Source organism: Chiloscyllium plagiosum, unplaced genomic scaffold, assembly GCF_037043375.1.
Source record: "Chiloscyllium plagiosum isolate Xiang-an unplaced genomic scaffold, Cpla_swu_hap1 HiC_scaffold_40, whole genome shotgun sequence".
Classification (NCBI taxonomy): domain Eukaryota; kingdom Metazoa; phylum Chordata; class Chondrichthyes; order Orectolobiformes; family Hemiscylliidae; genus Chiloscyllium; species Chiloscyllium plagiosum.
The window spans coordinates 70,069,020-70,083,201 of NW_028270178.1; positions in this window are offsets into that span (position 1 = coordinate 70,069,020).

The window sequence follows — 14,182 nt, forward strand, 5'->3', positions numbered from 1 at the left end:
CTCTCCCACCCTCTCTGACCCCCTCTCTCCCCCGCTCTCTGACCCCCTCTCTGTTGCCCTCTCTCTGTCCCCGCACTCTCTGCCCCCGACCCGTCTCTCTGTCCACCTCTCTCTGTCCCCCTTACTCCTATCCCCCTCACTCTGTCCCCTCTCTCACTCCCCCCTCTTTGATCCCTCTCTGTCGCCCTCTCTCTCTGCCCCCTCTCTCTGCCACCTCTCTCTGTGTCCCCCTCTCTGACCCCTTCTCTCTATGTCCTTCTCTCTCTCTGTCCCCCTCTCTCTGTCTCCTCTTTCTGCCCCCTTCTCTCTCTGTCCCCCTCTCTCTCACTGACCCCCTCTCTCTCTGACCCCCTCTCTATCTCCCCCACTCTCTGTCCCCCTCTCTCTGTCGCCGTCTCTCTGTCCCCCTCTCTCTCTGTCCCGTCTCTCTCTGTCCCCCTCCATCTGTCCCCTCTCTCGCCCACCCTCTCTGACCCCCTCTCTCCCCGCTCTCTGACCCCCTCTCTGTTGCCCTCTCTCTGTCCCCGCACTCTCTGCTCCCGACCCGTCACTCTGTCCCCCTCTCTCTGTCCCCCTTACTCCTATCCCCCTCACTCTGTCCCCTCTCTCTCTCCCCCCTCTTTGATCCTTCTCTGTCGCCCTCTCTCTCTGCCCCCTCTCTCTCTGCCCCCTCTCTCTGTCCCCCTCTCTCTATCCCCCTCTCACTGCCCCCTCTCTCTCTCTCCCGCTCTCTGACCCCCTCTCTGTCACCCTTTCTCTCTGCCCCCTCTCTCTGCCCCCACTCTCTCTGCCCCCCCACTCTCTGTCCCACTCTCTCTGACCCCCTCTCTCTCCCCCACTCTGTACCCCTCTCTCTATCTCCCTCTCTCTGCCCCCCCATCTGTCACCGTCATTCTATCCCCCCTTCTCTCTGTTCCCCCTTTCTCTGTTCACTCTCTCTCTGTCCCCCTCTCTCTGTCCCGCTCTCTCTGTCCCCCCTCTCAATGTCCCCCCTCTCTCTGTCCCCCTCTCTCTTTTCCTCCTCTCTCTCTGACTCCCTCTATCTCCCCCACTCTCTGTCTCCCGCTCTCTATCGCCCTCTCTCTGACCACCACACTATCTGTCCCCCTCTCTCTCTCTGACCCCCTCTCTCTCTGACCCCCCTCTCTCTGTCCCCCTCTCTCTCTGCCCCCCTCTATCTGCCCCCCCTCTCTCTGTCACCCTCTCTCTGTCCCCCTCTCTCTGTTCTCCCACTCTCTGTCCCCCTCTCTCTCTGTCCCCCTCTCTCTGTCCCTCCTCTCCCTGCCCCCACTCTGTCACCATCTCTCTGTCACCATCTCTCTGTCCTCCCTCCCTCTGTTCCCTCTATCTTCCCCTCTCTCTCCCACCCTCTCTGACCCCCTCTCTCCCCGCTCTCTGACCCCCTCTCTGTTGCCCTCTCTCTGCCCCCGCTCTCTCTCCCCCGCGACCCCTCTCTCTGTCCCCCTCTCTCTGTTTCCCTCTCGCTGTTCTCCTCTCTCTGTCCCCCTCTCTCTGTCCCCCTCTCTCTGTCCCCATTCTCCTGTCCCCCTCACTCTGTCCCCTCTCGCTCCCCCCGCTCTTTGTCCCCCTCTCTGTCGCCTTCTCTCTCTGCCCCCACTCTCTCTGCCCCCCTCTATCTTCCCCTCTCTCTCCCACCCTCTCTGACCCCCTCTCTCTCCCGCTCTCTGACCCCCTCTCTGTCACCCTTTCTCTCTGCCCCCTCTCTCTCTGCCCCCACTCTCTCTGCCCCCCCCGCTCTCTGTCCCACTCTCTCTGACCCCCTCTCTCTCCCCCACTCTGTACCCCTCTCTCTATCTCCCTCTCTCTGCCCCCCCCCCGTCTGTCACCGTCATTCTATCCCTTCTCTCTGTTCCCCCTTTCTCTGTTCACCCTCTCTCTGTCCCCCTCTCTCTGTCCCCCTCTCTCTGTCCCCCCTCCCTCTGACCCCCTCTCTGTGTCCCCCCCTCTCTCTGTCCCCCTCTCTCTGTCCCCCTCTTTCTCTGTCACCCTCTCTCTCTGTTCCCCCTCTCTCTCTGTTCTCCTTCTCACTGTCCCCCTCTCTCTCTGTCCCCCTCTCTCTGCCCCCAATCTGTCACCATCTCTCTGTCCCCTCTCCCTCTGTTCCCTCTCGCTCTGTCCCCCTCTCTCTGCCCCCACCCTCTCTGGTCCCCCCTCCCCCCTCTGTCCTCTCTCTCTCTCTGTCCCCTCTCTTTCTGTCACCCTCTCTCTCTATCCGTCTCTCTCTCTGACCGCCTCTCTCTGTCCCCTCGCTCTGTTCCCCGCTCTCTGTTCCCCTATCTCTATCGCCCTCTCTCTGCCCCCTCTCAGTCACCGTCTCTCTGTTCGCACTCTCTCTGTCCCCCTCGTCCCCCCTTCTCTCTGTCCCCCCCTCACTGTCCCCTCTCTGTCCCCCCTCTCTCTGTCCCCCTCGTCCTCCCTTCTCTCTGTCCCCCCTCACTGTCCCCTCTCTGTCCCCACTCTCTCTGTCCCCCTCGTCCTCCCCTCTCTCTGTCCCCCCCTCACTGCCCCCTCTGTCCCCGTCTCTCTGCCCCCTCTCTCAGTCTACCCTCTCTCTGTCCCAAACCTCTCCCCGCCTCTCTGTCGCCCTCTCTCTGCCCCCTCTCAGTCACCATCTCTCTGTTCCCCCCCGTCCACCCCTCTCTGTCCTCCCTCGGTGTGACCCCCTCCCTCTGTCCCCCTCTCTATATCCTCCCTCGGTCTGTCCCCCTCCCTCTGTCCCCCTCTCTCTGTCCCCCTCTCTGTGTCCCCCTCTCTCTGTCCCCCCTTTCTGTCTCTCTCTCTCTGCCCCCTCTCTCTCTGCCTCCTCTCTCTCTGCCCCTCTCTCTCTGTCGCCCTCTCTCTCTGTCGCCCTCTCTCTGTCCCCATCTCTCTGTCCCCTCTCTCTCCCCCGCTCTCTGACCACCTCTCTGTCGCCCTCTCTCTGCCCCCTCTCTCTCTGCACCTCTCTGTCCCCCCTCTCTCTCTATCCCCCACTCTCTACATCCGCCCACTCTCTGTCCCACTCTCTGTCGCCCTCTCTCTGCCCCCTCTCTCTCTGCCCCCCCCTATCTGTCCCCCCCTCTCTCTGTCCCCCCTCTCTCTATCCCCCACTCTCTACATCAGCCCACTCTCTGTCCCCCTCTCCCTGACCCACCCTCTCTCCCCCACACTGCACCGCTCTCTCTCTCTCCCTCTGCCCCCTGTCTCTGTCACCGTCTCTCTATCCCCCTTCTCTCTGTCCCACCTTTCTCTGTTCCCCCTCTCTTTGCCCCCCTCTCTCTGTCATCCTCTCTCTGTCCCCCCTCTCTCTGACCCCTTCTCTCTCTGTCCTCCTCTCTCTCTGTCCCCCTCTCTCTGTCTCCTCTTTCTGCCCCCTTCTCTCTCTGACCCCTCTCTCTCACTGACCCCCTCTCTCTCTGTCCCCCTCTCTCTGTCGCCGTCTCTCTGTCCCCCTCTCTGTCTGTCCCGTCTCTCTCTGTCCCCCTCTATCTGTCCCCTCTCTCTCCCACCCTCTCTGACCCCCTCTCTCCCCCACTCTCTGACCCCCTCTCTGTTGCCCTCTCTCTGTCACCCTTTCTCTCAGCGCCCTCTCGCTCTGCCCCACTCTCTCTGCCCCCCACTCTCTGTCCCACTCTCTCTGACCCCCTCTCACTCCCCCACTCTGTACCCCTCTCTCTGTCTCCCTCTCTCTGCCCCCCCGTCACCGTCTTTCTATCCCCCCTTCTCTCTGTTCCCCCTTTCTCTTTTCCCCCTCTCTCTGTCCCGCTCTCTCTGTCCCCCCTCTCTCTGTCCCCCGTCTCTCTGTCCCCCTCTCTGTTTCCCCCTCTCTCTCTGACCCCCTCTATCTCCCCCACTCTCTGTCCCCCACTCTCTGTCCCCCACTCTCTGTCCCCCACTCTCTGTCGCCCTCTCTCTGATCCCCACTCTCTCTGTCCCCCTCTCTCTCTGACCCCCTCTCTGTCTGACCCCCTCTATCTCCCCGCTCCCTGTCCCCCTCTCTCTGTTGCCCTCTCTCGCTGTCGTCCCTCTCTCTGTCTCCGTCTCTCTGTCCCCCCTCTCTCTGTCCCCCTCTCTCTCTCTCCCCTCTCTCTGTCACCCTCTCTCTGTCCGCTCTCTCTCTCTCTCCCGCTCTCTGTCCCCCTCTCTGTCGCCCTCTCTCTGATCCCCACTCTCTCTGTCCCCCTCTCTCTCTCTGACCCCCTCTCTGTCTGACCCCCTCTATCTCCCCGCTCCCTGTCCCCCTCTCTCTCTTGCCCTCTCTCGCTGTCGTCCCTCTCTCTGTCTCCGTCTCTCTGTCCCCCTCTCTCTGTCCCCCTCTCTCTCTCTCTCCCCTCTCTCTGTCACCCTCTCTCTGTCCGCTCTCTCTCTCTCTCCCGCTCTCTGTCCCCCTCTCTGTTGCCCTCTCTCTGCCCCCTCTCTCTCTGCCCCCGACCCCTCTCTCTGTCCCCCTCTCTCTCTCTGCCCCCCTCTTTCTGTCCCCCTCTCTCTCTGTGTCCCTCTCTCTGTGCCCTCTCTCTCTCCCCCGCTCTCTGACCTCCTCTCTGTCCCCCTCTCTCTGTCACCGTCTCTCTATTCCCCTTCTCTCTGTTCCTCCTTTCTCTGTTCCCCCTCTCTCTCTGTCCCCCTCTCTCTGTCCTCCTCTCTCTCTGTCCCCCTCTCCCTGTTGTCTCTTTCTGCCCCCTCTCTCTCTGTCCCCCTCTCTCTCTGTCCCCCCCTCTGCCCCCCTCTCTCTCTCTGACCCTCTCTCTCTGTCCCCCACTCTCTCTGTCCCCCCTCTGCCCCCTCTCTCTCTGCCCCTCTCTCTCTGTCCCCCTCTCTCTCTGTCCCCCTCTCTCTCTGCCCCTCCCCCTGACCCCGTCTGTCTCTAACCCCCTCTCTCTCTGCCCCCCTCTCTCTCGGTACCCTCTCTTTCTGTCCCCCTCTCTCTCTGTACCCTCTCTCTGTCCCCCTCTCTCTCTGTACTCTCTCTCTCTCTCTGTCCCCCTCTCTCTGTCTCCTCTTTCTGCCCCCTTCTCTCTCTGTCCCCCTCTCTCTCACTGACCCCCTCTCTCTCTGTGCACCTCTATCTCCCCCACTCTCTGTCCCCCTCTCTCTGTCGCCGTCTCTCTGTCCCCCTCTCTCTCTGTCCCCTCTCTCTCTGTCTCCGTCTATCTGTCCCGTCTCTCTCCCACCCTCTCTGACCCCCTCTCTGTTGCCCTCTCTCTCTGTCACCCGCGCTCTCTGCCCCCCGACCCCTCTCTCTGTCCCCCTCTCTCTGTTTCCCACTCTCTGTTCTCCTCTCTCTGTCCCATTCTCTCTGTCCCCCTTACTCCTGTTCCCCTCATTCTGTCCCCTCTCTCTCTCCCCCGCTCTTTGACTCCCTCTCTGTACCCCCTCTCTCTGTCCCCTCTCTCTGTCCTCCTCTCTCTGTCCCCTATCTCTCTCCCCCGCTGTCTGACCCCCTCTCTGTCCCCTCTCTCTCTGTCCCCCACTCTTTCCATCCCCACACTCTCTGTCCCCCTCTCTCTGACCCTATCTCTCCCCCCCACTCTGTACCCTCTCTGTCCCCCACTCTCTGTCCCCCTCTCTCTGTCCCCCTCTCTCTGTCCCCTCTATCTTCCCCTCTCTCTGTCCCCCTCTCTCTGTCCCCTCTCTCTCTCCCCCGCTGTCTGACCCCCACACTGTCGCCCTCTCTCTGCCCCCTCTCTCTGTCCCCCTCTCTCTGTCCCCCACTCTCTCCATCCCCCCACTCTCTGTCCCCCTCTCTCTGACCCCCTCTCTCTCTCCCACACTGTATCCCTCACTCTGTCCCCTTCTCTCTGTCACCATCTCTCTGTCACCATCTCTCTGTCCCCCCTTCTCTCTGTCCTCATCTCTGTCAATCCCCCTCTCTCTGTCCCCCTCTCTCTGTCCCCTCTCTCTCTCTCTCCCCTCTCTCTCTCTCCCACTCTCTCTGTCCCCCTCTCTCTGTCCCGTCGATCTCTCCCTCGCTCTCTGCCCCTCTCTCTGTCCCCCTCTCTCTGTCCCCTCTCTCTCCCTGCTCCCTCTCTCTCTGCCCCCTCTCTCTCTGTCCCCCACTCTCTCCATCCCCCACTCTCTGTCCCCCTCTCTCTCTGACCCCCCTCTCCCCCCCACTCTGTACCCCTCTCTCTGTCCCCCTCTCTCTGTCTCCTCTTTCTGCCCCCTTCTCTCTCTGACCCCTCTCTCTCACTGACCCCCTCTCTCTCTGTCCCCCTCTATCTCCCCCACTCTCTGTCCCCCTCTCTCTGTCGCCGTCTCTCTGTCCCCCTCTCTGTCTGTCCCGTCTCTCTCTGTCCCCCTCTATCTGTCCCCTCTCTCTCCCACCCTCTCTGACCCCCTCTCTCCCCCACTCTCTGACCCCCTCTCTGTTGCCCTCTCTCTGTCACCCTTTCTCTCAGCGCCCTCTCGCTCTGCCCCACTCTCTCTGCCCCCCACTCTCTGTCCCACTCTCTCTGACCCCCTCTCACTCCCCCACTCTGTACCCCTCTCTCTGTCTCCTTCTCTCTGCCCCCCGTCACCGTCTTTCTATCCCCCCTTCTCTCTGTTCCCCCTTTCTCTTTTCCCCCTCTCTCTGTCCCGCTCTCTCTGTCCCCCCTCTCTCTGTCCCCCCTCTCTCTGTCCCCCGTCTCTCTGTCCCCCTCTCTGTTTCCCCCTCTCTCTCTGACCCCCTCTATCTCCCCCACTCTCTGTCCCCCACTCTCTGTCGCCCTCTCTCTGATCCCCACTCTCTCTGTCCCCCTCTCTCTCTGACCCCCTCTCTGTCTGACCCCCTCTATCTCCCCGCTCCCTGTCCCCCTCTCTCTGTTGCCCTCTCTCGCTGTCGTCCCTCTCTCTGTCTCCGTCTCTCTGTCCCCCCTCTCTCTGTCCCCCTCTCTCTCTCTCCCCTCTCTCTGTCACCCTCTCTCTGTCCGCTCTCTCTCTCTCTCCCGCTCTCTGTCCCCCTCTCTGTCGCCCTCTCTCTGATCCCCACTCTCTCTGTCCCCCTCTCTCTCTCTGACCCCCTCTCTGTCTGACCCCCTCTATCTCCCCGCTCCCTGTCCCCCTCTCTCTCTTGCCCTCTCTCGCTGTCGTCCCTCTCTCTGTCTCCGTCTCTCTGTCCCCCCTCTCTCTGTCCCCCTCTCTCTCTCTCTCTCCCCTCTCTCTGTCACCCTCTCTCTGTCCGCTCTCTCTCTCTCTCCCGCTCTCTGTCCCCCTCTCTGTTGCCCTCTCTCTGCCCCCTCTCTCTCTGCCCCCGACCCCTCTCTCTGTCCCCCTCTCTCTCTCTGCCCCCTCTCTTTCTGTCCCCCTCTCTCCCTGTGTCCCTCTCTCTGTGCCCTCTCTCTCTCCCCCGCTCTCTGACCTCCTCTCTGTCCCCCTCTCTCTGTCACCGTCTCTCTATTCCCCTTCTCTCTGTTCCTCCTTTCTCTGTTCCCCCTCTCTCTCTGTCCCCCTCTCTCTGTCCTCCTCTCTCTCTGTCCCCCTCTCCCTGTTGTCTCTTTCTGCCCCCTCTCTCTCTGTCCCCCTCTCTCTCTGTCCCCCCCTCTGCCCCCCTCTCTCTCTGACCCTCTCTCTCTGTCCCCCACTCTCTCTGTCCCCCCTCTGCCCCTCTCTCTCTGCCCCTCTCTCTCTGTCCCCCTCTCTCTCTGTCCCCCTCTCTCTCTGCCCCTCCCCCTGACCCCGTCTGTCTCTAACCCCCTCTCTCTCTGCCCCCCTCTCTCTCGGTACCCTCTCTTTCTGTCCCCCTCTCTCTCTGTACCCTCTCTCTGTCCCCCTCTCTCTCTGTACTCTCTCTCTCTCTCTGTCCCCCTCTCTCTGTCTCCTCTTTCTGCCCCCTTCTCTCTCTGTCCCCCTCTCTCTCACTGACCCCCTCTCTCTCTGTGCACCTCTATCTCCCCCACTCTCTGTCCCCCTCTCTCTGTCGCCGTCTCTCTGTCCCCCTCTCTCTCTGTCCCCTCTCTCTCTGTCTCCGTCTATCTGTCCCGTCTCTCTCCCACCCTCTCTGACCCCCTCTCTGTTGCCCTCTCTCTCTGTCACCCGCGCTCTCTGCCCCCCGACCCCTCTCTCTGTCCCCCTCTCTCTGTTTCCCACTCTCTGTTCTCCTCTCTCTGTCCCATTCTCTCTGTCCCCCTTACTCCTGTTCCCCTCATTCTGTCCCCTCTCTCTCTCCCCCGCTCTTTGACTCCCTCTCTGTACCCCCTCTCTCTGTCCCCTCTCTCTGTCCTCCTCTCTCTGTCCCCTATCTCTCTCCCCCGCTGTCTGACCCCCTCTCTGTCCCCTCTCTCTCTGTCCCCCACTCTTTCCATCCCCACACTCTCTGTCCCCCTCTCTCTGACCCTATCTCTCCCCCCCACTCTGTACCCTCTCTGTCCCCCACTCTCTGTCCCCCTCTCTCTGTCCCCTCTATCTCCCCCTCTCTCTGTCCCCCTCTCTCTGTCCCCTCTCTCTCTCCCCCGCTGTCTGACCCCCACACTGTCGCCATCTCTCTGCCCCCTCTCTCTGTCCCCCTCTCTCTGTCCCCCACTCTCTCCATCCCCCCACTCTCTGTCCCCCTCTCTCTGACCCCCTCTCTCTCTCCCACACTGTACCCCTCACTCTGTCCCCTTCTCTCTGTCACCATCTCTCTGTCACCATCTCTCTGTCCCCCCTTCTCTCTGTCCTCATCTCTGTCAATCCCCCTCTCTCTGTCCCCCTCTCTCTGTCCCCTCTCTCTCTCTCTCCCCTCTCTCTCTCCCACTCTCTCTGTCCCCCTCTCTCTGTCCCGTCGATCTCTCCCTCGCTCTCTGCCCCTCTCTCTGTCCCCCTCTCTCTGTCCCCTCTCTCTCCCTGCTCCCTCTCTCTCTGCCCCCTCTCTCTCTGTCCCCCACTCTCTCCATCCCCCACTCTCTGTCCCCCTCTCTCTCTGACCCCCCTCTCCCCCCCCCACTCTGTACCCCTCTCTCTGTCCCCCTCTCTCTGTCTCCCTCTATATCCCCCTCTCTCTGTGCCCCTCTCTCTGTCACACTCTCTCTGCCCCTTCACCCTCCCACCCGCCTCTCTCTTTCCCTCATCTCACTGTCCCTCTCTCTCTGTCCCCCTCTATCTTCACCACACTCTACCCTCCTCTCTCTCTGCCCTCCTCTGTCTCTGTCCCCCTCTCTCTCTGTCACCCTCTCTCTCTCGCCATCTCTCTGTCCCCCTCTGTCTCTGCCCCCCTCTCTCTCTGACCCCCTCTCTCCCTGACCCCCCTCTATCTCCCCCACTCTCGGTGTCCCTCTCTCTGTCCCCCTCACTCTGACACCCTCTATCTCCCCCACTCTCTGTGCCCCTCTCTCTGTCGCCCTCTCTATCTCCCCCCTTTCTCTGCCCTCCCTCTCTCTGTCCCCCTCTCTCTGTCCCCCCTCTCTCTGACTCCTCTCTCATTATGTTCTCCCCTATTTCTCTCTCTCCCTCCCTCACCTTATCTCTCCCTTCCCTCTCTCTCTGCCTCTGTCTCTCCCTGCTCCTTCGCTCTCTCTCCATCTTCTCTCACTCTCGATCCCCCTCCCTCGGTGTCTCTCTCTCTCCCCACCTCCCTCCATTTCTCTCTGACTCAATCTCTCTCCCTCCTGTCCTGCCCTTCCTCTCTCTCACACACACTCTCTCTCCCTGGTCCTTCCCTCTCCCTCTAACCTAGAGACTGGGTGTTTGTGGTGAAGCTGCGTGTGGGGGGTGGGGGTGAGATGATTGAGAGATGTGGGAAATTGGGGTAGAGACGGAATTGCGGGAGGGAGACAGAGACGGCAGGAGAGAGAGAGTGAGGGTGAGGGGGAGAGAGAAGAATAGAGACAGGTGGAGAAACTCATGTTGGGGGCGTGAGAGAGAGAGAGAGGGTGAGTGAGGCAGAAAGAATAGTGGAGGCAGGTGGAGAAACCGGATTTGGGGGCGGTGTCTGAGAGGGGACCAGAGAGAGTGAAAGGGAGAGGAGGTGAGAGAGAGACAGTGTGCAGAAAGAGAGAGAGAGGGAGAGAATTGAGGAGGAAGTGGGGGAGAGGAAATGGGGAGGCCAGGTTGGAGTAGGGGGGGTGTTAGAGGGAGTTAAACCCAGCTCCTGAGCTCAGGGCGCGGTGCCCTCCACTTCCCTGAGGACCAGGACTTGGGGCTGAGTCTGTCTCTCTCCAGCTCAGCTTCTCCAACACAAAGACACACAACAACATCGGTCACTCTGCTGCTTGGCACGCTTTAATCAACATTTTTATTGTTTACAAACGGAAGTGATGGATACAGTCAGTGGGATGATGCCTTTTCTCACTGGCCCCTGAGTTGTGAGAAACGTTGAAATGTTTCCCTGTAACCCCCCTGTGGGATAAGGATGGACAAACCAGCGCTACCCTCAGTCTGTTACCATAGCGACAGGCTGCTCCATCGCTGAAACACTGAACTGAAATGAGAAAATCCCGGATGGATTGATTAATGAGGGAATTTGATGGATGGATGTATATGGGTGAAGGGATATTTCAGCACATTCTTCAGCTGCTGTCTGAACTTAGTCTGGGTCACGGCATAAATCGCGGTGTTTGTGCAGCAGCTGAGGAGCTGCAGCATGAAGCCCAAATCAAGAACAAAATAATCGAGATACACAGACTGATACCCAATCCACCACATCCGGCTCCATATAGAATACAGCATTAACGTTGACCATAACAGGATGAAATTGGCCGAGATCACAAACAGTAAAATGATGGATTTTTTTCGGTTTCTCATTTCAATGTCAGTGAAATGAGCGTCCCCATTGGTGTGAGCGCGGAGTCTCCTGCGGGCTCTGCTGGTCATTAAAATGTGTCTGACGGTGAGAACATTGAGCAGCAGAATCAGGAGAAATGGGACACCCGGGGTTAGAATGTGGTGGAGGAACTCGATTGTGACCCAGACACTGGAGACTAGAACAGCGTCTGTTGCATCACAAAACCAGGGCTGGTTCCCCAGGTAATACCGAGCCGTGAGCATAAAATATCGGGAAATGTTCTTTAAACAGCTCAGCACAGTCACTGCTCCCAGAACCACAGCCGCCGTCTTCTCACTGCAATATTTACTTTTCAGCTTCTGGCAACAAATGGCCACAAACCGATCAAAGGTGAAAGTGACGGTGAACCAGACAGAGCAGTCAGTGGCTGCATAAAGCAGGACGGCGTGGATATTACACACAGGGACTGAGTCCTTCAGGAAATAAAACTGTTCATAATAAACAATAGGAATGTGTCTCAGGATCAGGTCGAGGATAATGACCAGGAGATCCGCCGCTGCCATAGCCCCCAGGTAACGTCTGACACATGGAGACAATCCACAATCTTTATAAAGCAGGACGTAGATGGTCACTACGTTAACTGTGAGGAAGGAAAACAAACCCATTATCCATCAGCCTGGAGACAAAGGGGCCAGTTTGATCGGGGACCCAGTGAGATTTCCAAATGCGTCCCTGTATTCAGGGATTTATTACAATAATTGGAGCTGGAATCACAAATGGGAATGTCGGAATTACTGACAAAAATGTGACATAAACCACAAGAAACTTTCCCTCCCCAAACACACAGAGACACATCCATAAGGACAGATGGTTTCGAGAACATTCCCACACACACGATCTCGCGAGAGCAGACACAAGTCAGTCCTTCCCAGTTCCTAATACGGAGGGTGGAAACGTTGCTGTCCTGAAGACAAACGGAGTTTGGGAATTTTTGTATTTTGGTCTAAATTGTGGTCGACTCCTGTGTTGGGAAGAAATGTAAACGCAGGGAAAACGTACTCACCCCTTTAACTGCCTGAGAGGCCTTCGGAACAGTGTCTCCTTCTCCCTGGAACGGGATCTCTTCCTCTGGATCTTACCGTTTTTTCAATTCACGAACGTCCAGCCGTTCACAAACAATGTCAGGGACAGAACGTTCCCGGGAATGTCAGTTATAGAATATCGGATACAGAATGTTCCGGGGAACTCCTTGACCTTCCATCACTTTTCCCCCCTATCCACCCCACCAACATGATATATTGTGCCTGGGCACACTGAAACATTAATGGGGTGAGAGACTGAGGGTCCAATCACAGGAATGGGAACTAAAGGCATTGCCAGATCAGCTGAAATGGTTAGATATACCACATTCTCAATCTACCTCACAGAACCAGCCCAGACACCATCAACCCAGAGGAGATATCTGTTCACCGTGGAACACTTGGTCGACCAGGCCAGTGTCCTGCTCAGTACAACCCAGCAATTGGTCCGGATTCATCCATTGCACTGGTCAACGCAATCCAGCAATCTGTCCAGAATGGAACACTGCACAGATCAGATCAGGGCATTGGTCCATAAACCCAGACCATATATCTGTCCAGGGCAGTGAGCTGTGCAGACCACAGCAGTACGTTATCTATAAAACTCAACCAGATCGTCTGACCAGCACAGCGACCTGCGCAGTAATCACCCATGAATTAATCTATAAGCCAGGAGCAGTTACCCTCTCAACATGTGGGACTGTGTACACCACCCCAGTACATTGATCTCTAAACCAGGAGCAGTTACCTTCCCCGCATGTAGAGCTGTGCACAACACCACAGTGCATTGATCTGTAACTCTGGAGCAGTTACACTCCCAGCATGTAGAGCTGTGTACAACACCACAGTGCATTGATCTATAACCCTGGAGCAGTTACACTCCCAGCATGTAGAGCTGTGTACAACACCACAGTGCATTGATCTGTAAACCAGGCGCAGTTAACCTCCCAGCACGTTGAGCTGTGTACACCAACCTAGTGCATTGCTCAGTAACACTGTGTTAAATCACTGCCCAGCGTGGGGAAATTTGCAGCCCATCCTGGAAGTGACAGGATGGGCAGCTCCCATCCATGTCCAGCTCAATCTCTCCATCGAGCCATGACAAGGGGGTGCTATGGGTGTGAACATCACTGCTAGAGAGAGATGGCGGGCGAATCAGTTTAAATATCACCACATGGGATGGGTTTGGGGTAGAGACAGAGAGGGGGAGACTGAGAGAAAGTGTCATGGAAGGTGTGTTCCCAGGTTTCAGATTGCTGAAATGTGGACACTTCGAAAGCACCCTGTAACATGAGCCTGTCTTCCCAGGAAAGATGGGGAAAAGGGATATTGGTGTGAGGTCAGCTTAGTATTTGTTCTGCATCTTTGTCACTGGAATTAGTTTCAACAGAATCTATGACTCACTGGGCAGATTCTAACAATAATTTATCTTTGTTTGATTTTCCTTGAGTGTGACAGAGAGATTTTCTACACCAAGCTGAGCTAATTTCCTGGTGCTATCATATCAAACTCACCTCATTAACTACCCATCCCACCCCATGGTGTCCCGCTCATTCAATACCAGCCCGAATCTCTGACCCATCATGGCTGGAGGTACTCACCATTGTCCGGGTACCCCTGGATATTCTGTGATCCCTGGCACTGGTGCCATCTTTAAAAGGCCAATGGGCACATGTTTGAGCTACCTCCGTTTACCCCGGGCATGGCAGATAAGGGGCAATTACATCACGGTTTGTCGACAGCGGTACGGAGTTCCTGGTGGAGGGGCTAGTACAGAAGGGGGCTATTCTCTTCCCAGAGGTGGCCACGCCACCAGACCCACCGAGCATGGTCTGAGCTCCCCGCCCAGCTCAGTGCAGTATCTGCGGTTTGAGGAAATGTCCAGCAATACAGGACAAGCTTCAATAACCTTCCCCGCTCTGTCAGGATAAGGATCACTGTATTCTCTCTGCTCCCTCACACTCACTGTATATCTGTTATACCACCAACCCTCAAACGAGGTTCCTGCTCCACCACTCTCATTGCCGCATGCAGCACCTTCTCTCTCTCCTCTCCCTCCAGTTTACCCCCTGCATAGATACAACACTGTGGACTGACTCCCTCCGGACACCCCAACATATCGCCATCAACCCCCACCTACAGCAGCACTAACAGCAGGTCCTCCCAGTCCCTCCTTCCCTTCCTCCATTCCAAGAGAAACAGCCTGGAATAGAACAGGAAGGGCCAAGCCGGGCGGTGGAGTGCCCGATATCCGTTCCCTCCCCCCTCCCCCCGCCATGTGGGGAGGACCCTGGTACGAGCCGGAGAGGGCGGGGACGCCTCGTGTGGAGATTCTGAAACATCCACGTCCCACCGACCGAATAAGGAGCAATGTTCAGTGAAGGGCGATTCTTACTTTAAACACACTGGCAGCTCCGTTTCCCTC